General features: G+C 49.9%; 1 pseudogene across 1 annotated transcript; it reads left to right on the top strand.

Annotated features, from left to right (window-relative positions):
- Positions 1 to 274: 274 nt before the first annotated feature.
- Positions 275 to 24725, top strand: LOC144126044 (uncharacterized; annotated as a pseudogene). The gene is made up of 11 exons (XR_013313444.1): positions 275 to 604; positions 4304 to 4312; positions 9948 to 10173; positions 11217 to 11311; positions 12970 to 13169; positions 16831 to 17118; positions 17598 to 17714; positions 18295 to 19227; positions 22054 to 22263; positions 22486 to 22657; positions 23629 to 24725. The product of XR_013313444.1 is annotated as an uncharacterized LOC144126044 (transcript).
- The last annotated feature ends 897 nt before the right edge of the window (positions 24726 to 25622 follow it).

Here is a 25622-nt window from a genome sequence, read left to right as displayed (position 1 = left end):
CGGAGGACGACGCCGGAGGAGGGTCCGTATGGCCTCACAGCTGACAGCGGCTACAGAGTCGAGTCGGGCCGGTCCGGTGCCCCATCAACCGCTGTAGCAACACGATTTTGCTCGCCCACCAGGAAAAGCTCCTCAGTTGAGACTCGCTTGTTCCGACGCCACCTGTCGAAGACAGTAGAAAAAGTTCACTCTGGCGTGGTGCAGTACACGGCAGCTGACGTCTATCATTCGTAAGTCGCCCCCCGATGGCGCTGCAAACGGTGCGGGCTCAAGCCGGACCCCAACGGACTTAGCGGCAATGGCCAACGACAGTGCGCTTTCAGGCAGCCCCACTGAGCTTTGCTGTGGACGGCAGTAGCGCGACAGAGCCGATATATGGAAGCAGCGCGCAAGCGGCAGAGATGGATCGATGGCCGTGAGCTCCAGGCCCATGCGCGGATCCATCGACCGGCGCACGACGAGGCTGGGATCGGCCGGCGCCTCCTCCTCCCGTCTGCTGCTGCTGCTGCTGCCACCGCTACACAGGCGCTGTCGTCCACACGGCTGGCCGACCATCTTGGATCCGAGCCACCGGCAGCGCACCCCGGAAAAACACGGCGCAGAGGTGAGAACAGCGACTACGTGCATCGTGCTCGACCCCGTATCCCCTTCGAGTGCCGGTGGGGACTCGCCTTCTGCGCTAGAAGGCCCCTTTGGCGCGCGCGCCGACAGGGGTGGTGCCGAGCATCATCCGTGGGCTTCTGCGCGCCCCGGAGGAGAAGAGCAGGGCGGACTGCAGAACGCGCAGCGACTTTCCGCTGACGCCGAGCTTCGCGAGATGAGGAGGAAGACAGGCGTCGCTCGAGCGTCTATACGGCACAGTTCAACTTCAATATGTAGGTCAGGGTTCATCGGGTCCTCTGCGTCTGCGTGCTTAAAGACCGACTGCGCTAAGCTCAGATTACAGTTCGCTCTCTCCACTGACGTTGAAGCCTGCAAGGGGAGATGACATGTACTATACCCGGCAACGCTCCATCCGTGTAGCGCTGCAGAGCAGACAGTGTTCGGCAGTCTTGAACCCGTCTCTGAACACGCATGCAACGCCAGTTCTTTACGCGCGGTCGAGGCTCAGACATGCTGTGCTTGGCGACGCCCGGCCTTTGTAGAAAGGGCGAGCATCTTCGCTCTATGCTACGACGCATGATGAGGAGCGCGCGGCCTTGGCGCCAGCCGTGTACGCGGTCGGTCGAGCATGCTTCCGCGGGTCTGCAGCAATGCGCTGCGAACACATTGTTTCTGATAATGTGAAACCAGCATAGATTCATTTGTGTTTATAAACGAAACTCTAACTGTATTAGTTTGCTAATGAGTGCATATGACGCCCCTAATTATTCCACAGTCGCGCGTATGAAGCAGAACGGGAGTGCAGGCCCCGCCGCGGTGGCTCAGTGGTTAGGGCGCTCGACTACTGATCCGGAGTTCCCGGGTTCGAACCCGACCGCGGCGGCTGCGTTTTTATGGAGGAAAAACGCTAAGGCGCCCGTGTGCTGTGCGATGTCAGTGCACGTTAAAGATCCCCAGGTGGTCGAAATTATTCCGGAGCCCTCCACTACGGTACCTTTCTATTCCTGTCTTCTTTCACTCCCTCCTTTATCCCTTCCCTTACGGCGCGGTTCAGGTGTCCAAAGATATATGAGACAGATACTGCGCCATTTCCTTTCCCCAAAAAAAACAATTTAAAAAAAACGGGAGTGCAGATAATGTAGCCGTTCACTAGCAATAATAACAGGAAGCATACCACTGAGCATTGACACCAACCGTGATTAGATGTGCAAAGCAAAGCCACACAATGATATTCTCAGTAAAGACAAAGTGGACAGGGACTATGGAGGTTCTCTTTTGAGTAATCAATCCTGACAGAGCGTTGCAAATTGAGTTCTGGCCTGAACGCCTCCCTTAACTCAGGTTCACTGTTCGGCGGGGAGTAAGATGAACAGAGGGATGAGATACCGACAATATCGACTTCTGTATTCGGCGTGACAAGCGATCAGTCTGACAATGTTTCAACCTTTTGAGTACGAAGCTCGCGTGAAACGAAAGTAATGCTTGCACACGAAAGGTCACACACGACAGAGAGGTCACATTTACAAAATGTGTTAAAAAATTGAGCGGCTAATAACACCCGAGTGTGTTCCAAAGCTTGAGGCGCCTTTACGTCACTGCTGATACGTACAGTCTTGGTCAAAAGTCTTAAGGCCAAAGGCGTTTCGCTTCAACCGCATAACAGAGCTATTACGGCACTATTAAAGACCGAATGACGTTGAAATGCTAGCAGAAGGTTTCTTCTTGCGGTAGAGAAGCTTCCAACATGCGTGGTTGGAAGGAAGAGGGGAATGCACAGCTCCGGTAACTGCCTCCTTACTTGTAGGGGTAACCGCAACTTCACTTGTGTTTTGAATGATCCGCTACACGGATCATTCTAGGAACATTCATTTCGCTGCACCTGAACGCTGTGGCCACAAGACTTTTGACCAAGACTGTCATTGTTTCAGCTTAGACTTTTGGCAATCCACGAGCGAATTCTTGTCTGAGTTCTGAAAGAATGCAAACTGACTGACAAGCGAAGTAAATGGTCGAATTAAATCACAAGGCACAAAACTCAGTAGTGATTCGCTGTTCCCGGGTTCGAACCCGGCCGCGGCGGTCGCATTTTTATGGAGGCAGAACGCTAAGACGCCCGTGTCCTGTGCGATGTCAATGCACGTTTCAAGATCCCCAAGTGGTCCAAATTATTCCGGAGCACGCCATTACGGCACCTCTTCCTTTCTTCTTTCACTCCCCCCTTTATCCTTTCCCTTAACGGCGCGGCTCGGGTGTCAACCGAGATATGTGAGACAGTTACTGCGCCATTTCCTTTCCTCAAAACCAATTTACCAATTCGCACAAATTACACCACAGAATATGCTGAAAGGCTTAGGGCCAATCGACCAGTTAGTTAGTCAGTCGGAAACACTATATTCTTCCCTCCAAATAGTGCATGTGTAGCGCGATGAGGTTTATGGTCGGATATGTTGGATATATGGTGTTCACAGTTTCGAGAAGTTGGGTAGGTTGGACGGCCTCGTGGTGTAGGATTGTGGAAACAAGGGAGCCAGACACATCGCGAGAGAGCAGCGACGGTGTGACGACGGGATGCGGATGTCAATACAAGAATGCATTTGGAGCGGACATGTTTACTCGACACATATCGCGTACGCAGTGCCATACAGCATGTAGTTCGTTAATTTCCTTCACCATCATCATCTGTCAGCCTGTGCTGTCGAGAAGTAACACGGAACACTGGGTGAATTAGGGCGCATTTCTGCAGATACCGATGAAAACGCTAACCTGCGAGGGGCTCATTTCACTCACAGATACAAGAAGGGAAAGTATGAAAAAATCTGCAGTGAAGAAGGGGAACAGCGATGGGTACTGCAACGAGTTTCTGTCAACACAGGCTTCGCATAATGCGTGTTTTTTTTTTCTGCTTTCGCAAGAAGGGTCTGCGTTGCTTCGAATGCGTCTCAGATGACGAGAAGCTCGCTGATAGCGATGATTATGGACCGATAAGTTCGTAATTATTTCGGCGTTCGACTAAGTTGTCGCCTCGATCTCTCGCGTTCTCAGGCATCGGTAGCACATGCGGCATTTGTCAAAAGCTAAGAGCCAGGGAGGTTTTCTGTTAAGCCGTGCAGTGGGCTGTGGAAGAACATTCGAAAGGGAGAAGACGCAGTTCCTCTCACCCATTACCAGGAATTTGAGACAACCACTACTACTACTACTACTACTACTACTACTACTACTACTACTACACACGCACACGCACACGCACACGCACACGCACACGCACACACACACACACGCGCACACACACACGCGCACACACACACACACACACACACACACACACACACACACACACACACACACACACACACACACACACACACACACACACACACACACACACACACACACACACACACACACACACACACACACACACACACACACACACACACACACACACACACACACACACACACACACACACACACACACACACACACAACCACTTCTAGTTCCCTAAGCCGCCACCACGTGTCGCACGGCTTTGAACATTCAAAAATAGCGCGTCGACATCATCCGTGACGTAAGACAGAATGACCGAGTGGTTGCAGGACAGAACATGATAGGCCGCTAGGCTTAGCCGCACTCGCTGGGAACTGTCCCGAACTTCTGGTATATGCTCGAGAGATTTGGAACGCTGGGGACTCATAACGAGCCACACGGCGTGGTCCAGATGCAAATCCCCTTGGGCGCTAAACTTTTGACAAAGGGTGTATGTAACTGCGTCACTCGATTCATCTGGATGCTTTCGCTCAACATCCATGCTCCACATGGATCGATCGTTCGGATGCAGATCACATAGTTCGCGCGCGGTTCGATCCGTGGGGAACAAGCGCAAAGTGAGCAACATTAAGCCGGAGCCCTCTACTACACCGTGCCTCAAAGCCCATAGTGCTTTGGCACGTAAAATCGCATTGCAAAATGCAAAAGGTTGCGGAATTAACTATACACCAATTGTTAACATAACTGCAGAAACGGCCTTTTCCGGCATGCTTATGAAAGCAAGATCAACGTGTCAGCTGCTAAAGACGCAGGAGGCCCGCTGAAAGATAGATAGATATATAAATAAGATATAGTAATGATGCGCAACCAAACCGTAAGGGCAAAACAGCGCAAAATTTTTCTGGTCGCAATGCTGCATTGGCAGGCAATCGAGCAGTTCGAAGTTTTGCTTTTGATTTACTGTGCGCGTCTGCGTGTTTTTCCCGTAGTATTATTGTCTTCAGACATTGAGAAACCATCAAAATGAGCTTAATTTAGTTATGGCGTATTTAGATCTTTTTATTAACTCTCGCATTTTTTCTTACATTTCAGCAATGAAGTGACCATAAGTGGTGACGTCCAGGTAGTTCAAAACTTTTATCCGTCCTTTCGATACGCGGTCATCACAGGGTTAACGTTATTAATAGGGTCTTCAAGGACAGGATCTTCGTTGTTTGAAAGTAGAAGACTGGATGCGTGAAAGACAAACATTTTTTTTTCTTCTGAGCTGTTTTTGTCAAATTGACTGCATTTTCAAGTTAAATGCACAATTGAAATTAAAACTGTTCCTCAAGTACGGTGCGCTCGAACGCACAACGAATGCATTCCTTCACATTCGGGTCAAGAAAAGTCCGATCTTGTGCTTAGGTGATCGAGGTAAAGGTAGGAGCTAGTAAGCGTGATAACAAATTAATTGGGAATTTAGGTGAAGTGACACGCCACATGCCCACTGCAACTCAGCCTAAGGCTGGCAAGTTTGGTCTTTTACAAGCTGCGAAAAAAAAAAATACTGTTCAGCTCAGCTCAATGGCACATGCGTCCAGCATTAACTTACGTATTTACTTATTGCTACTGGCCAATGGTGTTTTTATGCGCCCTGCATTATGTGTTAATTTATTGAAGCTGGCCAATGTTATTTTATGCGAAATTTAAAAATCTTTGCGCCTAGCGTTCTTACGATGGAATTATTTTAGCAGCAGGCCATATGTGGGGCAGAACACGACATGGTGGTGTTCTGTAGGGCAAAGGTAACCTATTAGCTTTATTGCTAGCCCAAAAGCTTTGCCCTTGCTTAATCGTTCGCTATGATTGTTTTAACGTACAAAACGAAAAACAATGATTGCCGATTGGCGCGGAGAAGCCATGGAGACATCTCTGCAGAGCATCAAGCAGCGCCGATACGACCAAGCGTTTTGGAGTTCATAAAGACACCCACCAGAGAAGAGTAAACAAAATGAGGGGACATGCAATGCAGGAACCACACAAAGTTTCTTAGTTTACTAAGCGGCACTCTATTTCTGAAAAGCAAGATTTACTTGTATAACACATCCTGACACTGGAGGAAGCTCTGTCGAGTCTGACCTACAACCACGTCCAAATGCTAGTGTCAACTTGATGCGAATTGAACGAAATCGCATGTCCATTCGACAAAGACGAAGCGAATGAGCTGCAGCTGTGGCACGTAAACACGAGCAAAAGGTGCGAAAAAGTAGGGAATTCACAATGTATCGCGTAGCCAGGCTGCATACGAAAAAAAAAAAGATTGTTGAGATGCCTATGTTGCGGGTCACGGAACAAAACAGTGCTTGGTCTTGTCTGGTGTCATGCGGATAGGCTCACAAACGTTGTACAGGTGCCTATGAAACCAACTTTGTGTGAATTCATTGCAATACCAACTAATGTATCAATTTTAGAAGGGCGTCTCATTCTAACTCGGGTCTGGGGGTAAAATGCATATATTTAAGCCTTTATAGGAGAGCGGCCCCCAAGTTGCACCACTTGCTTCAAGTGCCTGAAGCAGACAACGGTGTACCTAGGTGCCTATTTTCGCGTGCTGAATACTATATAACAATCAAATAAACCATTCAACGTATTTTTCTCTATCGCTAATAGGCCTTCTTGTTGTTCTGTGCGCTTTTACAAGCGTGGATGCACAGTTCGGTGCGACCCACATTGGCGGAAAAAACAAAATTTTGGAAAGTCGTTCAGCTTTTGGGCTTTTTACACCCAGTCAGCTGCCTCATAACACTTTTTGAAGCAATTTTCATTTCTTTTGCAAGCTCTCTTATACATCGATAAGGCTGAGGTACAGATATGCGTACCTCTTTTGAGACCTTTTTACGAAGACATCATTGCTATAAACGTGTACGCATTTTTTTCTACAAAATCAGTGCTCGAACCAGCAAGACTTTTATTTGAGCTGGTAGGTAGCATCGAGACATAATGTACAGTCTGCGAAGCGATGTCATGCAATTTCTAGAGTCATTCTGAGAGCAATTTTGCCATTTGTATGCATGTGAGACACGCATACAGCTTGCGTCTTATGAAGGGTGAAATTTTTTAATACTGTAAAGTCTTACCATTTCAGGCTTCAGCTGCAGAGGTCGGTGCCAGGATGGTAGGAAATAATTCTGTAAGGTTTGTTGATATTCGCGAATAATAAAAAAAGAAATGATGATTTGCAAAATCGGTGCCATTTTGCACCACTCTCTCCGAAAAGAAGCGTATGGATCGAGCATTACACAATCTTTGCCGGCTGTGGCGATCGAAAAGATAATGTTTGTTGATAAGTGATTAATTTAGACACGCCAAAGAAACTTTGTTGGCCGTTAGGTGCACCGTAGCGGAAGGGTGACAATTATTTTCGAACCCCCGATGTTCTCCGTGCTCAGGAACCTCAGTTCGTGGTTAATTCTGCATCTCGTCTCCGTCGATATTCGGCCGCCACGGTCAGGATTCAATCAGTGCACTCGTTTTCACCAGCCGAATGAGCGATCGCGCTTTTTGCACCACGTCATACGATATGATGTCATGCGGGCGCAGTGTTGTCGACAGCGGCAAACTCAAAAACTGTCGATTGGAGCGAGGCTATGCTCTAAAAAATAAAGTGCGCTCGGCGGTCCACAAAGATCTAAATACCCGCCGCTATCGGCTCTGCTCATTTTATAGGTGACGAGGAATCTTCGGGATAAGGTGCCTATGACACGTATACGACAATCTCGAGCACGCGGTTACAGTCGCTCCAGAGAAATAGTGATAAGGCGACTGCGATAAAGAAGGAACATTGCCAAACACAAAGAAAAACGCTTCGCGGCAATATCAAAAGCAGCGCTCGGCTTAGGCACTAACGGCTCTGCTCTTCGGTCGCCTCACGACGAGGCATTTCTGGACAAAGAGACTTAGGCACCACCACTCTAATCGAGGCGACCGAGACCCAGGCACGGGGCCGTGCTGTTGCAGGCGGCATTGACGTGACAGTGACTTTACAATATTAATTTTACTTAGCGGCCCAACCTGGTGACCCGAAAGACGCGGGTTTGATCCCGTCCGCGGTGGTCGAATTACGATGAAGGCGACATTCTAGAGGCCCGTGTATTCTGCGATGTCAGTGCACGTTGAAGAGTGCCAGGTGGTCGAAATTTCCGGAGCTCTTCACTACGGCGTCCCTCATAGCCTGAGTAGTTCTGGGACGTAAAATGCCTATAAACCAAACCAAACCAAACTGGTGCAATTTGTTTATCCGTATACATGCATTAAACGGACTGAACCGAAAGTTTTAGGAAGAGCATTTTCAACACTGCTTTTAAAACTGCGATAGCTAGGGCAGAGTGGAGCAAAATGCGGCATTTCACTACCTTGGGCCATCTGAGCTTCAAATGTGCTAATATAGTAACTTGATATTTAGCTGACATGACTCCCCCTTCATGTCCACTGCAACACAAGGTTGACATGACCGACCTTTTCTAAGCAAAGAAAAAATTGCCAAATCAGCTTTGTTGAACAACAGTCGAAAAGCGCGAAATTCTGCACGCCACAAGTTCAAAACTCTTAGCTCAACCGACCAAGTGTCCTGGATTATCTTAAGCGTTTAGTATAATAAATGGTTATTGGTATTATCTCGTGCAAGGTGTTTGCAGCTCTCATTCTCGTAAGGGAATTTAACGACAAGGTACACGTGGTGCAAAACGGCACATGCGGTGTTCTCTAGTGCTTAAAATAATGACAGCTCTTTTACTGCTTGCTCCAAAATTCTGTCCTTGTTTTATCTCTCTTTGGAATCGTCTGAAGGTTGAAAGGAAAAACTGATAGCCAGGCAACACGAAGAAAATGTAAAGGAAGCTCTGGAGAGCATCAAGCAGCACAGGTTCCTCCCGGAGTTTTTTTTTTCCTCACTAAACACGCCCACCACAATACAGTAAATAAAGAGAAGGATTACGAGGACAAGGAAATGCACAAACTTTTTTTCAGACAGAGTCAAAGCCTCGCATTCTTTCCGGCGAGCAAGGACGGCTGCATTGCAGCATACTGACAGTTGAACAAGCTATGTTCGGTCTGACCTAAAATTACGTCCAAGAGTTCGTGTTCGCGTACTTCGAATGGAGCCAAATCGGATGTCCATAGCGAATGGAAAACAACCGTGACACTAAAGCAGAAAAAGGGTGCGAAGCAGGCAGGAAATCAAAAGAGTGGCGTAATCAGGGTACTACCCTGATTACGATCAGGGTACTACCCTGGCACGCAAAGCTTGCAGTTGTAGATGTCCTTAGTTTGTAACGGTACATAGAACAAAACAGTACCGGATTCTGTCATGATGCAGTCTTTTAGTACGGATGGGAACACAAAGTTTGAGTTGGTGCCCACGGACCCAACTTTGTCAGCATTGGCTGCAAAGCTGGGCCAGCTGGGCATCTTAACTTTGAAAGGGCGTCTCACTTTGAGTCATGAACTGTCTCGCTTTGACGCGCGGGGCGGGGTAAGATGCGACATTTTGAAGTTTTTAATATTAAATTTCACGGTGTTCCTCTTCACTTTGCCTTTGAATATTTAGTGATCGTGAGTCCTCAATGGTACCTAATAATTACACTTTTGCTTGCTGAAATATGTGAATAATAAGAATAAACTGCGATGTTTGCGAATTTGTGTCGCGTTTCCCCACTCTCTCGTAACTCACTATTCAAGCGAATAATATTAAACTTGGTAGGTTACAAAACCGCCCATTATGGACATACACAAATTTCTTCAACGTAGCGAGCACAAAATGGGAAAGCTTAATTCGGCTTCAATATGACCGCGTCAGGAAATCTGGGCTGATGATACAGTGCATACCTATGACACGTGCAGAAAATAGGATGAAAGACACGGTGCATCTTGTTTACGAGCGCACGCAAGAACAGCAATTGTTTAACGCGGTGCAAACGTGCGGTAACACAACGCACCACGCCACGCCACGCCACGCCACGCCATGCCATGCCATGCCATGCCATTCTTAGCAGACGAGCCCAGAATAAAGGCGCGCGCTGAGCGGGCCCTCTTTGCAGCATGGCGGCGCGCAGACGGGCAGTGTTCTGCTGCCTGCTGCTGTCGCTGGCGATGGCGCTGGCCGCACCCGGCCGTAGCCCGATGCCTGGCAGCGTGTTCATCGTCAACCCGACAAGCGGCACCCCGCTGTCGACCAGTGCACCAGGTGAGGACTGCGCCGACCCGTCGCTGCCCCGATGGAGGAACCTGCCCAAGACGCACCGGCTCGTCCTGTCGGCAGCCAACGTACGTTGCACTCCCTCCGCACTTGCGTCCTGCGCAGGGTGCAGTGGACGAGCGCACTCGCTGTTCGCTTGGCTGCCCCAGTGGCACACGGAAAGCATGCGTGGAGTTGGGCCCGGTGGGTGCAGAACTCATGGTCAAGCATATTTCTGCTACGAGCCATCAGCGGGATGGGCACCTCTGCAGTCCTCCGTTCTAATTTCTGTTTTGACGCGGTACTGTTAAGGGTCGCGTTCAGCGGCAGCCCCTGGCGTCGACGGTGTGTCGAGAAAAGCAGGTGGCCGAGGACATGCAAGACATGCAAGGACATGCAAGGCTCTCGTAGCAGAAGCAGTTACGAAAAACTTCGTCTGGTTGCCTGTCCTTATGCCAAGCTATAAGTCCAATGTGAACTGTATTTCTTCTTCATTACACAATTGTTAATGCATTAGTATTAGAAGGGTCTGCTCAAGTAGAAATGACAACCGCCGTCACGCTTGGCCACCTTGGATATAACGAATTTGATATGCCACTTCGGATATAACGAACCTTAGTATGCCACCTCGGTTATAAGAAACTTTCTTGTTGACCTCAGATATAACGAACTTGAATGTGTCAGTCTCGGATATGACGAACCTTATAATTATACCCAATATAAAAACGAAAATAAAGACTAATGAAACGAATGTGAGCAAATGTATACGTGAACTTAATTCAGCCGCAACAGAACATGCAGAGGCATTCAGGCGACCCACCGAGGACCACCTAGGAGTTTTTTACACTCAGAACTGCTTTTGTGGACCTTTTGTGAACCTCTGTGTTTCGTGCGTTTATTTATATAAAAGTTGTGTTGTCCGTGCGCCCACCTTTTTGCCCACAAGATGCCCATGCAGTGTGTTTAGCCATGATGACCCTTTTATTTTGCAAGAAAATAAATTTATTTCTAACTCCGCCATTACGTCTTCAAATCTGCGCGATTACAGCTGAGGCTCTGGGGCTTTACGCAGTATACAAGAGAATCTTACCGATGCCATTTTTTTTTCTCGCATGGCACCCTGGCTGCGCAGGTGGCCTGCACTCCCGACTCTGAGGCCAACCGGACCCAGGAAGAGGTCCCGCGCACTACGCTTTCGCTGAGCATACAGAGCATGGATGACATCCAGTAAGTGCACGCTTTCCTCCACACCAAGTCTTTGCGAACTCTGGCGGGCACAGGGTTTACACTGCCCGTATTCTTCTTGACTGAACGCGCGCTTCGCATGCATACGCCATCATGGCACAGGCCGGCTAATGAGCGGCTAATGAGCTTCCACGGCAGTTTAGACATCAGCCTGTCGGTCAGGGTTTCTAACTTTGGTCTGAACCGTAACTCCACCACAGAACCGAAGCTTCCATAGAGCAGCCCCACCGCAATTTACTTGCTGCCTGCGTGTTTGAATTAGAGAAAACCTAGCGCCAAAACCATGCAAACCACAAAGACGAACGACGACGAGACACAAGCGCTAACTCACAACTGAATTTTATTGAAGCCAGGAAGCAGCTTATATGGGATGAAGCTTCAGGGGGAGAGAAGGGTGACAAGGAGGAGAAGGTAAACAAAGGCATCATCGCTTCGCAGAAACGTGCAGGCAGCCAAAAATGACACATGAAAAAGAAATGTTACATTAAAACTGAATCTAAAAAGTTAAACTCTGAGGCAAAAAGAGATAAAGAAGGAGTACTGACACATTTAGAGCCAAATTTCTTTATGTAGAAAGCCTCCAGACTAACACGTGCAGTCTTATCTATGCTCCTGTCAAGAATCTTCGTCTCATTCAAACGCGCCTCGCACCCGTCGCAGCTCATTACGTGCGCAATCAAATGTGCGTGCTGATCTTTTAAGTCTGACAAATTTCGGGCATGGTCCCCAGACGCTCGTTGATGCAGCAGCCAGTCTGACCGACATAATACTTCCCACAAGTTAAGGGGATAGCGTAGACCATTCCTACGGAATACTTGATAAACGGAGTGCCGTGCTTTATCTGGCAACCCAGCTTCCTAGAGTTGCAGATTCGAGGGCACAACTTTTCCAGCTTGTCGGGAGCCGAAAAACCGACACTCACGCCATACCTGTTAGCCACTTTCCTCAAGTTGTGCGAGGTCTTGGGTACATAAGGCACAACTAGCAGTTTCTGTGCCCTGAAACGATTTTCTCCGGTATTTTTTCGGGTTCCGTGCATAAGTTTTTGAAGGAGGGTCTCGCAAACAGCAACCAACACAGAGAAGGGGAACCCAGCCACCGAAAGTCGGCTCATCTGATTGTGGAAGCGATCTTGCAACTGATGCGGGCACGATTTCTTGAGAGAAGACTCCAGGCAATGCGATGCAATTGCTCTTTTTACAGTCTTAGAGTGCTTAGAATCATAAGGTAAAATATCTTTTTTTTTTGCACGCGGGTGTTAATGCCTGCGTGTGGGATTGCAGGACCTTTGTTTAAGTGGAATTGATTTCTTAATGAAAACTGCGGTTACGTACATGGGGGTGTTGATTCTACAAAGCACGGAGCGTCATGGAGGCGGTCATACAAAAAAGCGAGACACTTCATGCGGTAGAAATATAAGGGCTTAAAAGAGAGGAAGACGATTTCCTACTGTAACCGTTTCTTTCGTGCTACGTCCCCGCCAGTTTCAGGAGCTGGCCTTGTTCTGCCGTCTCAGGAGAGATTGGCTCATGGTACCCGCGACACGCGGCGAGGATAAAAAAAAAAGAAAGATAGAAAGCGGGTTTCACTGAGCATGCAGGCGGACTGGAGGAACAGAGCGTGGCGTTCGTTGTGCGCAGGCTGAAGCTGTCCGAGGAGTCGCTGCCGAACGGCGGCAACGCGACCGACCCCAGGCTGGCGCTGCAGTCCCTGCAGGGTGGGTATGGCCAGCAGCCATGCCGCCGCGACGAAGCGCTGCTGCTCTGGGAGAAGCCCTACCACTCGCCGGGCCTCACCATCTCGCCCGAGATCCTCACGCCGGGAAGCCACGCACTCAGCGGTACGTGCTTAGTCTATCCAGCACAACCCCCGTCAAAAAGTCGCGAAACTCCCGAAACAGCCAGTTACAGAGGGAATGAGAAGAGATAAAACAGCGCAACGAACAAGGCTCAGCGCGGGTGTTGTCATTCTTTCTGTCGTTCTTGTTCGTTGCGCTGCTTTGCCACTTCCTAATCGATGAACCAACTAGCACAGGTTCCACTCTACATCAGCCAGTTATGTCTTGCTGCGGCTACCTCCGGTAGGCACTTGTGGATCTGATGCGGAGTTCCTAGTCATACACAGGGCATGAATGCGCGCTGACCGCTCTGAACTGAAAGGGATGGCAGGCCGGCAGCACGCGGCGCAAGGGCCAAATGAGTTGTGTAGTGAGCTTCGGGTGTGACGTGGGAGGTCCGATCGACAGAGGCATTCGATTTGGCAACATTTATATCTAGTCATAGCATATTCTATATAGCATTTCGGGCGAGCATCGCGAATGTTGCAGTTAAACCTCGTTATAACGAAACGGTTTATAACGAAATAGATATATAACGAGGGAATGATAATTCCCCTCGGCAGCTCGGTCAACACGGACTATAACGAAGGTACGGCTATAACGAAGTAATCGCAGGGCCCCTTCAACATTGTTATATCGAGGTTCAACTGTATCTCCATTGTGTGACTCACTAGTAGAAAGAGATGGTCTTCGAAAAAGCACCTTCTCGGAGACACCGCAACGCACAGAAGCACACAGCAGGGCTTTTTCCTCGATGACGATGACGATGATGATTAAATTTAATCGTGCAAGAAAAGCTGCCTAAACATTGTCATTGCACAAGGTATTTTTCTTTACACGAGATAAGGTCAAATACCTATTTTCCAGTCATTTGATCCCAGTGAAGCTGAGCACCAGGACAGGGGCAAAGCTTGTGACCATTGAAAATTGGTGGGCTCCCGGCGGCACCGGGGATCGAACTCCGTACCTCCCGCATAAAGGCGTCCTCCTTCACCGCAGCAACAAAATCTTGGGGCCAAACAGAATTGTCTAAATCAAAGGAGCCCGGCCTAGGAGAGCGCGTGAAAAAAAAAATCGTTTTCCGCCTCCTGTCGTGAATAGAACTGTCGGTTTGCTCTTTGAGCATGGCTGTATATGGAATCAGATGTGAGACAACTCTCCCCAGTGTCATCTACTCGCGCGTAATCATGGGCAAGCATCGAGAACGGTACATGTCGCCCTTAATGTAAAGAGACAGCTGGCGCAAACCGTCTCGCGCACGTACTTCGTTTCGATGTCGAAACCGAGTCTCGTCAGGCGGAAGAACAGGCGGCAGGCTATGGCTGGACAGCGAATTCAAGAGCCGTGTAGCCAGGAAAAAGGGAGGCTCTAATAAAAGAAGCACGATGACGCTTCCTTTCCATCTGTGGGTACAGCTGTCTACGTCACCCGTTGTCTGCAGATGGCGCAGCGCCATGTGAATTAGTAATACGGTGCCGACGAGCGCTGGCTCTCCTGCTGATTACATCGACCGAGTCTGAGGCATTCGCCAGTGTGCGCGCCACTACTGCCATAGACTCATTTCCGCAAAACGTACGCTCCCCTTAGGGAGTTCAGCAGCTGTAAGCAAACACATTAGGCAAATACATTACGAAGGCTTTCCCAAGGTTTTATAGGTTAAAGGTGTCATCTTTGTGAGCAAAGAAGGAGAGGTCATAAAAGCTGACAGCAAATGCACATGTGACATCGGTCAAGAACTCTGGGTTGTCGGTAGACGTGTTCCTTCATGTGGCTACAAGCCTCAACTGTATAATAACTTACTATTGCTACGGAACAAAAATGTGATTTTAAATGTTGACTTTAATTTGCCCTTAATAAATTGCAATAATTTGTCTTTTAGATCATTGGCTATGCACATGTCAAGCACATGACATCGGTCAAGAACTCTGGGTTGTCGGTAGACGTGTACCTTCATGTGGCTACAAGCCTCAACTGTATAATAACTTACTATTGCTACGGAACAAAAATGTGATTTTAAATGTTGACTTTAATTTGCCCTTAATAAATTGCAATAATTTGTCTTTTAAATCATTGGCTATGCACATGTCAAGCACATGACATCGGTCAAGAACTCTGGGTTGTCGGTAGACGTGTACCTTCATGTGGCTACAAGCCTCAACTGTATAATAACTTACTATTGCTACGGAACAAAAATGTGATTTTAAATGCTGAATTTAATTTGCCCTTAATAAATTGCAATAATTTGTCTTTTAGACCATTGGCTACGAGTGGTATTATCCTTGACGATATGCTGGCTCTCGACCTTGATCAGATAATTATGGATACACTCGTGAGACATCAATACAGAACATTTTCTTCGTTATTGAAGCGTTTAGAGAATGAATTGTTACAACTGAAACCGGCATATCTGACCATAAGTTAATTTCTTTCTCCCGGAAAGTTGCTAAAAAACGAATACGTGCACTGGCTGTCACTTCAGTTAAGGAATATACCGCAGCTGATGATATTGCAATTATTGACTATGCCGATGGAAATCTTGTAATTATAAGTGGTGACGCTGAAAGTTCCTGGCAACGAGTCTCTAAAATGCTGAAGTAGTGTATTAACAATTTCGTACTGGACAGGAACATCTTGAAAAGGCGGCCTAATCTCTTGATTACTTGTGAAATCATACACAATAAGCGTAGACTAAAGAGGTATCGTAAGAGGCACGGGACATCAACATCAGCGTTTAAGGAAATTAAATACTGACTGCCCTGAAAAGTGAGCTGCACAAGAAGCATTTTTTTTCGCAGACTTTAGCAAAATTTTTAAACACTGATCCAGGTTTGGATATAGTACATGGGTTGATATTATTTGCCTTCGTAGTCAGTAGCAGCGATATTCATTTTCAGGGTATTCGGGACAAGTGCTTCTAGTTCTCCTGGCTGCCACCACATGGCGCATGGCTTTGAACAAAAAAATATAGCGCGTTGACGTAATTCGTGACGTAACAAGGAAAGAGAATGGCCGGATAGCTGCGGAAGAGAATGTGATATGCCGGTAGGCTTGGCGGCACTGGGTGGGAAAATTCCTGGTAATGCTTAAGAAGCCAGACTATCTTGCACTTAGCCGTGCAATACGCCCCCACAGCCAGCTGGGATAGCTTAGGTGCCCCGTTTTAGAGTGTGGGGATTACCGAATCCCCGCCGCGGTGGCTCAGTGGTTAGGGCGCTCGACTACTGATCCGGAGCTCCCGGGTTCGAACCCGACCGCGGCGGCTGCGTTTTTATGGAGGAAAAACGCTAAGGCGCCCGTGTGCTGTGCGATGTCAGTGCACGTTAAAGATCCCCAGGTGGTCGAAATTATTCCGGAGCCCTCCCCGACGGCACCTCTCTCTTCCTTTCTTTCACTCCCTCCTTTATCCCTTCCCTTACGGCGCGGTTCAGGTGTCCAACGATATAAGAGACAGATACTGCGCCATTTCCTTTCCCTCCAAAACCAATTATTATTATTATTATTATTATTATTATTATTATTATTATTATTATTATTATTATTATTATTATTATTACCGAATCCTCCAGCAGGCATCAGTAGATGACAGCCACCGCAATGTTGGTCCATGCTTTGAAGGCGTGTGCTTCGAGCAGTTTGCGTTTGACATCCCCTTTGCGACGCGCAGTTCACCTTTGGGGTTCGGCGTGGCTGCTGAACGTGAGCGTGGCGGGCCACGAGTGCGCGCGCGCCGACGAGCCCGGGGGCACCGAGGCGCCCTGCTCGTCGGGAGGCGGCGCCTGCGTCCTGGAGCCCGGCGCCGTGTCGTACTCCTGCCGCTGCTGTCCTGGGCTGGCGGGCCGCTTCTGCGAGGAGCGCGACGGCTGCTTCCACAAGCCGTGCCTCAACCAGGGATTCTGCGTCGACATCGCCGAGGGACTGGCCGGCTCCCTCTTCCAGTGCCTCTGCCCGCACGGTGCGCTGCTGGCATTATGCTGCCGCGTGCAACTGCTTCTTCGCTTAGCGTAGACAACGAGATCTCGCAAACTTCCTTCTTCGCCAATCTCTGCTCGTCCAAATCGTCCGGATAGACATCAAACCATGCAGCTAGCGATACACGTATGCCTGAAGTAAGTTGTTGAGCATAGCTTTGGGGACAGTACACCAATACCTCTTTACAACAAAGCCAACCGGACGGCGAATTCGTATAGCGGTGAAGGCGATACTGTGGCAAAAAAATGCGATATAAATGCTTGGCAAATCAAAACACTTTGACTAAAGCGGTGCCTTGGTCAAGCAGGTCTTGCATATTTTACCGCTCTTGGACGACGGGCGACTGTGACTGCGCATGAGCTACTAAATTTTTCTTTGAAGACTATATACGTGGTTGCTCGTATATATGTGGTGTACATAGACGGCGTAGAAGCGGTGAAGGGACTTCTGTTCTGTGCGCAGGCTTCCGTGGCCGACGCTGTGAGGAGCTACTTGGAGCGTGCGAGTTGCACCCATGCCCGCCGGGCAGCCGCTGCGTCCAGTCACCTGACGACGCCACCAATCGAAGCTGTGTAGCAGGTACGTGGGACGCGCACGCGTGGTACAGTGTTAATAAGAGCCCTCTACTTTTCCCTTTGGTTTGCCGTGTAGTTCAGCACTCGGGGGTAAGCCTTATTTGGCGCAGTTCTGGTCTGTAACTTTTTGATGACGGCAGCGCGCCTGCGTAAGAAAAACAAGGGAGAAATATGTGTACCGCGACCCCAAGGTATGGTCGCGAAAATTTCGTGAACAGGCGCACAGGAATGGCTTGCGCAGCGTACGCCTCACTAAAATGCTGTTTAATGTGCAGAAAGTGTGCATAGTAGCTTTTTATTCATCTGAAGTGGCGATGAGGTGAACACGCCCGCACATGGCGAACAATTACCACATGTGACGAACGCTGACTGGCGTGTTCCGCGTATTAATTGTTGCCTACCATTGAGGAAAAGAAGGGTAACCGTCGATCTGATAATAGAACTTTCTATCGGCAAAGCAGAAATCCGTTCCTCTCTCTCTATCGCGTGTGAGAGGCAAGACGGCGCCATGGCTGTGACGGTAGCGCGGCTCTCACACAGATTCCATACTTCTACGTTACGCGCAGTGCGGGTGATATTTGCAGAGGAACCGACCACTGTTCCCCCTAGCGGGCAGCAAAAACAGCCCGAGCAGAAGGAGACGCAGCAACACGAGAACAAAGAGGCGAAACAGGAAACAACACAGCAGCCCGAACAATCGGTACAGCCCGAGCCAGTGCAGCCGAAGCAGCAACCCGAGCAGGGTCAGCTCCAGCCGCAAGAGCAGGAGACGCAGACTCAGCAACAACCCGTGCAGAAAGTGAACCAAGAAGAAGCTACTCAGACCGAGCAACCCCGAAAGAAGGAGCAGTCTGAGCAACGTGAGGAGGCGCCTAAGCTGCAGCAACAGCAGCAAGTTACAGAAGCGTCGAATCAGCTACAACAATCCCAGAATGAGCAATCAGACCAGGAGAAAAAGCAGCCGGTGGTCGAGCAAAAGAAGCTGGAACCACAGACCGGGACATCCTCGGTGCAGCAACAGAACGAGCCGCAGACTGAGCCAAACCAGATTGCGCAAGGCCAGCAGCCAGCGGAGGAGCAACGACCGGAGCAACTCGAGCGCCAGAGCGCGGCCAACAACACGACGACGACGACGACCGCCAGCAGCGGTGGCCCTCCGGCTTCCACGACGGAGTCCCCGAGGAACAACAGCGGCGGCAGCGCGTGCGGCGCCCGTCCGTGCGTGCACGGCAAGTGCGAAGACCTGCCGGCCGGGAGCGGAGGCTTCCGGTGCTACTGCCTTCCGGGCTACGGGGGAGACCTGTGCGAGTTCGAGTACGACGAGTGCGACTCCGGGCCATGCGCGCACGGCGCCCAGTGCGAGGACCTGGTGGCCGGCTTCCGGTGCCACTGCGGCCCCGGGTACGCGGGCCGCCGGTGCGAGATCAAGGTGGACCTGTGCCGGCCCAACCCGTGTCCGCCTCCGGCCCAGTGCCTCGACCGGGGTAACAACTACTCCTGCCTCTGCAGACACGACGGTAAGGCTTAGGCGCACGCGCCCCGGTCGCTTTGGGGCCCGAGAAGGCGTCAGTTTGTGGGCCTGCGCTGCGATGGTGGCCGCCATAACGAGGTTGAAGGTGAAGATAGACTATAAGTGCAGTGGTTAGGACAACAGATCATTGTTCACGACGCTATGGTCAGCACAGAAAAGGGCACGACGCGTGTTGTGCATGCCGCACAAACCATGCAGCTTCGCATATACGCGTGCCGGCTAGTCCAGCGTTCTTGCGGAGAAATCCGGAGAAATCCAAAAATTCAAGAACTTCCAGGTTTCAAGAACACAACGAGGAAATGATCAAGAAGGGTAGAAAAAACATTTATTTAGCCACATAGACTATAAATCATGTTGACCCGGCATCTTTGAGAGCTTGTCTCTGATTTCCTTTCTATGAGCACGACGTCTGTTTTTTTTGTCCCTGACCGTTCAACGCAAGCAAGGACGGTTATGTCATTTTTAACCTAAGTATGCCTAGGGAGACCATCTGCAGACTCCAGCAAAGACGAACATTCTCTGCAGATTTGTCTCTTCGCACAAGTTCTCAAGTTCCAGCTACAGCACCTTTCGTTTCCGATTTTCTTGCTCGCTTGCTGCCTCTTGGGGGAAAAAATGTGTCGTCGGTCACAAAATTCGCCCATTGGCTGCAGAGAAGTGACATCACCAGACCGGGTGACTTCCATCGTCTGAAGGCAAGTGACGTCATCAGACCGGATAAATCTCATTGTCTGGGGGCAAGTTATGTCACCAGACCAGAAGTGATGTCACTTAATTCCGGTAAAGGCATCATCAGCTTGTAATGCCATCGCTTGCTAAGGCATCAGGAAATCAGGCGTCCCTGTGTTTTTTTACTTTCTGGTTTCTCGAGAACAGACCAAACTTTTGACCCATAAGATACACGGAAGCCTTCAACTTCACAGATGGTTAACTGAGAAGCATGGCTATGTCAGAAGCATGGTTCTGCCATGTGTTCCGAATGAATTCGCTTGTTAACGTTGAAGCCCTTTTTTATATTGCCCGAAGAACAACTTGGACCGTCCGCACTATCATGTGCAGTGCAGGCATTCCTGGCAATTATTTTTCAGTGCGCATGAAACTCCCTGCCGTGCTGGTGCCGTTACCTGCATGTGATCTGGCGCTGTGCTTGATTTTCTTGGAGCTTTTCAGGCTGCCAACTGGGCCGCTTTACCCACTGTAGCAACATCAGTGTTCTTCAGGAACGATAAGCACTTCCCTCAACGCGGATAATCCAAGCCAGTCCGGCGGAAACATAGTCTTTTCACATGACATGGCGTTATAACACGCGCTGCATGGTGTGAAACGCAAGGCAAAATATTTTGGACGTGAGGAGAAGCCGCTTTGCATAGAACAGCATGACTACTCTGGACTGAATTAAGGTTTTGCAAAAACTGCCACCCGATGCGGCAGCGACGCGATTGACTGTCGCAGCCATGATAGCTACATGATGTCTGAAAGAATCTAACCAATAGCCCTCTCTTAACCGCCATACGCAGACGCGTGAGGTGGGCGCAAGTATGAAAAAGTCACCGCAAAGGACTCGCCAACTTTCATGTGCGATTGTGGGTTTCGCAGCGTAGTGATTGCGCGAGAAGGTGTTTCAGAGCCAAGTGAAAGTTTACGCGCTCCCATCCGCGGTAACTATACAAGCAACTTTAGGTTAATATCAATACCGGCGACCGTGGTAGGTGCATAAGTGCCGGAATAATTCCAGGTAAAGACACCCGCTACAGACATCGCCACAAATTGGGCGAATCAGCGTGAAGCTTGTCGGAGAACTTTGAAAAGTGCCATGGTACACGTGTAGAGGACACGAAGCCCATCGCAGTAATCATGGCGCAGCCTGTTACCTTCCCGGTTTTCTTTTTCGTTCGCACAGTCACTGCAACTTCATAGAAGGTCTCCGACGGTTAGAGAGCTTTCAAGCAATCTCGGCGAGCTCCCCCTCCGTGTGCTTCTCCAAACCCAACACGAGACGTTTGCGTTGCCGCTCGTTAAAGAACGCTCGGGGCGCAGCCGCCGCCGCGCCAACGCTTCGGCCGCAGTCGCGGAGTGGCCGCTGTCGTCGTCATGCACGGGCGGACGCCTCGCGGCGCTGTTCTTGACCCAGCTGCGGCTAAAAGGAGGTCGAAGCGCGGCGCGATTCTCTTCCAAGGGCGACCTCACATCGCGCGGTTGCGACGACCGATACACGCGCGGCCGCGATAAAGGATCCCCGGCGGTATTGTCGCGGACGCCGTCGGTTGCCTGCGACGTCAGCGGAGTCTTGCCTATCTACGGGCGATTTTAAAGAACGCCACCATCCGCCTTCACCCCCATCCCAAACAACTTGTTAGGGCCGGATGTTCTCCTTAAGGAAGTTTGTACCGACTGTGAGCGCTTTGCAAATGACAGTGCCCGCTTCTAACCCCCCCAACAGCCTTCACCATATGTAAAGGAAAGAGTCAGTGCAATCAAGTCTTTTAGCTTGACTGTTGTTTAGTATGATCTTGGTCGTTGAATGCTATATTTAGAACAGCAGTATACATAAGAGCGTCGTCGAACTATAGGTGCGCGAAATTTGCGCCCGTATGCCAGGCATCTTTCTTCTTGTTCGTAACGCAGCGAGAGCTGTATATGGCACGAAATCGTGTCTTCGACATCGCAACCCACTCTCATCGACGACTGCGGAAATGGCAGAACCATATTTCTGTCTATGCTTGTGTGAGAATGAGTTAACGGTTCCCCATCTCGGAAAGAACGACGCATGTCCGTCTTGTTGCGCGGTGCACGACCCCTGTGCACGTCGCAGGTCCCGGCTGCACGCAGCGCTACGACCCGTGCTTCCCGAACCCGTGCCAGAACGGCGGCTCGTGCTGGCCCAGCCTGGACAACTTCTACTGCTCCTGCGCCCGCGGTTTCACCGGGGAAACGTGCGAGGGCAGCATGGCTTCCTCATCGGGCAACGGTGGCGGCGCACCACTGCCCTCGGCGCCCGCCGACGCCATGGCCAGGACGCAGGGTCAGTCGCACGACAAATGCGCGTCCTCCGGCATGGTCCATGCAGGGGAACTGTCCACTTAGCGTAGATGGCCTGACGTGCTGTGCCACGCGTTGTTTCCACGTTTTCCGGTCATGCAAAATGGAGAACAAAACAGGCCCTGCGTATGTGCTCCAACATTTTCACTTTACGAGTGACCAATCCCGGAAAGCACCGCTGTAAATCCATGAAACTCGTCCGCAGGGCGTCCGGCGGACCAGCTGCACAACATCTACATCGCGGCGGCCACCCTGGCCGGCGCCTGCCTCATCGTGCTGGCGGTGGTGAGCGTCTGCCACTGCCGCGTGCACCAGAGCTACCGGGGCTGTGTGCGCCGCCTCGGACGCTCCTGCGCCCAGCTCAAGCAGCGCACGCTGTACGCCCATCCGTTGCATATCTTTGATACGGGAGTAAGCTCTTCTATTGCGAAGGGAAGGCGTCATTAGAGGACAGCTTACACCCTTTTTACTCCTTTCTGCTTAGAGCGATGCATTATCGATCCGCAAGGCGAGTGCAGGCTTTCCAGTGCAGAAACAAAAGATCTCGACCATAAGCGGGCTTAGGGAGCACACAATACATTTCTTCGAAATTTTTCGTCAAAATAATGGAGACCAATGTCATTTTCCCGCGTAAATTTCTCTCTAACACAGCCTTCCCTTAAATCGGCGTTTGGCCCAGTCGTTTTTATTATGGCTTCAGACTGGAAGAGGCTATGCTTCACTCTAAAACCAGAAGCAGCTTTGGTAATGCTGTATATAAGAATAACTGCTCGGTCCGCGCACTCGCATTTTTAGAATTTAACAAAATTTAATAACAAGAGCGCATATAGCTCGATCGAAGACCAAGCTATTCTGCTAGCACGTACACGCAATGGGAATCGTTCTCTAAACTGTTTCCATAGGTTGCTCTATCTGAGAGACGCCGTTTTTTTTTCTCGTTCGGCGCTCAAAATATATGGTGTCCATCACTTTATAGTCAACCGGTCTCTCAAGTAACGCGCCCAATTACCGGCAGATGACGGAAACGCTTGTGGGTAAAAGGAAAACGTCTTATTTTCGTGGATACACGAATAGACTGGTTCTCAATGTTCCCTTTGTCCGCCAAAGTGGTAGAGCGGCTGACTTGACCTTTTTCGCAAGATCACAGAACATCGCTTTTGATATGGGGGTTCACTTATATGCGGAGTCAAGGGCGACAGTAAGCGGGTCTGTCTGCTACGGTCGTACTTAATACGTCCAGATTCTGTAGTAATGAAAAGCACTGGTGAACGAAGCCGGGCTGGTGATGATGATGCACGAGACAGTGGGTTCTGGTACCTGCCCTGAGCGCATCTTGGCTTCTCCCCAGCGAAGACCCAGACAAATCCTGGCTGAACCCGGATGGCAGCGTTTCTGAGGGGAACCCGGAGTGGCTGGCCGCCGCCGGCCTGCACGCTCCGCTCATCCGCTGAGCCTCTGACCGGCACCGGCGGCCCAGCAGGCTCGGCCGCCGACACGCCGCTCGTGACGTGCGCAGTGCTCTGCGGGAGACCACGCGCCGGTCTGCTGTCGGGCACCCGTCCGGGCCGCCGTCGGCGGAAAGGATAACGTCGACCACGTTCTGTCATGCGGCCGCCAGCGATATGCATCGAGCTAATCGGCATTTCATGGCTACATCTAATGAGCTTACGTTGCGTGCAAGGGTATACCGCGAGATGGTACGTGCAGAGAGGCACAGGACGCCAGCAACTCGCTAGCTCTATTTGCAAAGGTCTCTCTCTGCCTCGATAAAAACGATCAGCGTAGTGGAGAATACAGATGGAGCTGCCCTCAGCCAAATAGCAGGAAAGTGTATGTCCTCGTCGCGTATGCATCCGCGGCAGTGTAATTTGCTTTTTCGGTTTGAGATCTGACGACACTGAACCCATAACGTGAGGAGAGGCGTTCCCTACCGAATTTCAGAAACAGAAAAGCAACTGCGTCGTAAAAGACTCCATCCACCTCTGCCCTATTCTGCACGCGTGCTATAGTAGTGACTGCCCTTAACACTTCGCAGCTTCCTACACGCTCCGCTGTTTTTGCGAGATAAGCGCGGAAGGAGTCCTGTTTTTCTCTGCACCTGGTCCGGGAGCCCGCGGATGTCTTCAGCACCGCGAATCTATCGGGTATAGGTCGTGTTCACGTCCGTACGAACACTCCCAAGAATCATGTGCGTCGAAAGACGTCAAAAGTGTCTACACTATAGCAATCATCGTCGGCTCGTTAAGAACGGTGCACCAAGCTCAGTACGCAATCAGCACGTCGAAACCCTCGAAAAGCGACACGCCGAGACCAATGAATTGGCACTGGAATGGACGAACTGCATTTTATCCCGCTATGGAGGTAGGCGCGAACGCGCTTTATTTAGTACGAAAGCATGACAACGTCAGACAGATGTGCCGGCTTGCGGTCGCATAGCTTCGTACAAAAAAGAAAAAAAAACAGGAAAGGAAAAAGTTAAACAAATTGCGTCCAGTAAGGTGTTACGTTTACGTTTCCGCGATTTGAAAGCCGTTGACTGGATCGCGAGAGCCTGCGCCCTTTCTTTGATGTTTCCGCGATGAGCCAGTACCGACTCGCTCAATAACTGGCTCGGCGCAGCGGATTGGACACGAGACAGGACCTGGGGTCGCTGAGGAGTTGGGCGTTGTTATTCTTATGAGAAAGCTGCGCCACGTAAAGCGTTTCTTCATTTCTCTCAAAGCGTGCGGCACGAGTCGGGATGCTTCCGCGGGCATAATAGCATTTCTTGTAATCCAGGCGAGGTCCGTGTTTTTAAGCGTTGCTATACACATCTCGCTCTGTTCTCTTTGGCGATCAGTTCGAACGGCGCGTGGGCTGCCCCTCCCTAACGGTGCTAGGCCAGTATGGGATCTCTTACGGTAGCACTTGGCATCATGTATGTGCATACGTATATGGTGTCAAGTCCAGGAGTATAGCCACAAGAGATACGGTAATCCTTAACGCACATTATGTAAAGTCTTTGCAAAAAGTAACGGGAAACAGGGTTTACTAACCGCAACCATAAAAACCAAAAAGGTCTTGAAAGGTGAGGAAAAGGGTTTTCCTCACCATCCACACATTTGGAGTTGAAGGGTGCCACGAGTGTTCCATTACATGGCTAAGAAACAAACTCCGCTGCTTGGTTACTTTTGGCAGAGACTGCACATGGTACTAAGCGCAACTTTAACACAAAACATCGTTCGAAGCGGAAAACATAATTTAGAATTTCGTCCCTTAAATGATCCATCTTAGCGACTGGAAAAGGACGAAGAAACCCATAGTTTTGACATCGCGTCAGCCATTTTCATTCTTTTTATCGCT

The sequence above is a fragment of the Amblyomma americanum genome, chromosome 3 (genome assembly GCF_052857255.1).
Source record: "Amblyomma americanum isolate KBUSLIRL-KWMA chromosome 3, ASM5285725v1, whole genome shotgun sequence".
NCBI lineage: Eukaryota > Metazoa > Arthropoda > Arachnida > Ixodida > Ixodidae > Amblyomma > Amblyomma americanum.
Note: the sequence above shows the minus strand (reverse complement) of the source record. Positions and strands in the feature narration are given on the sequence as shown.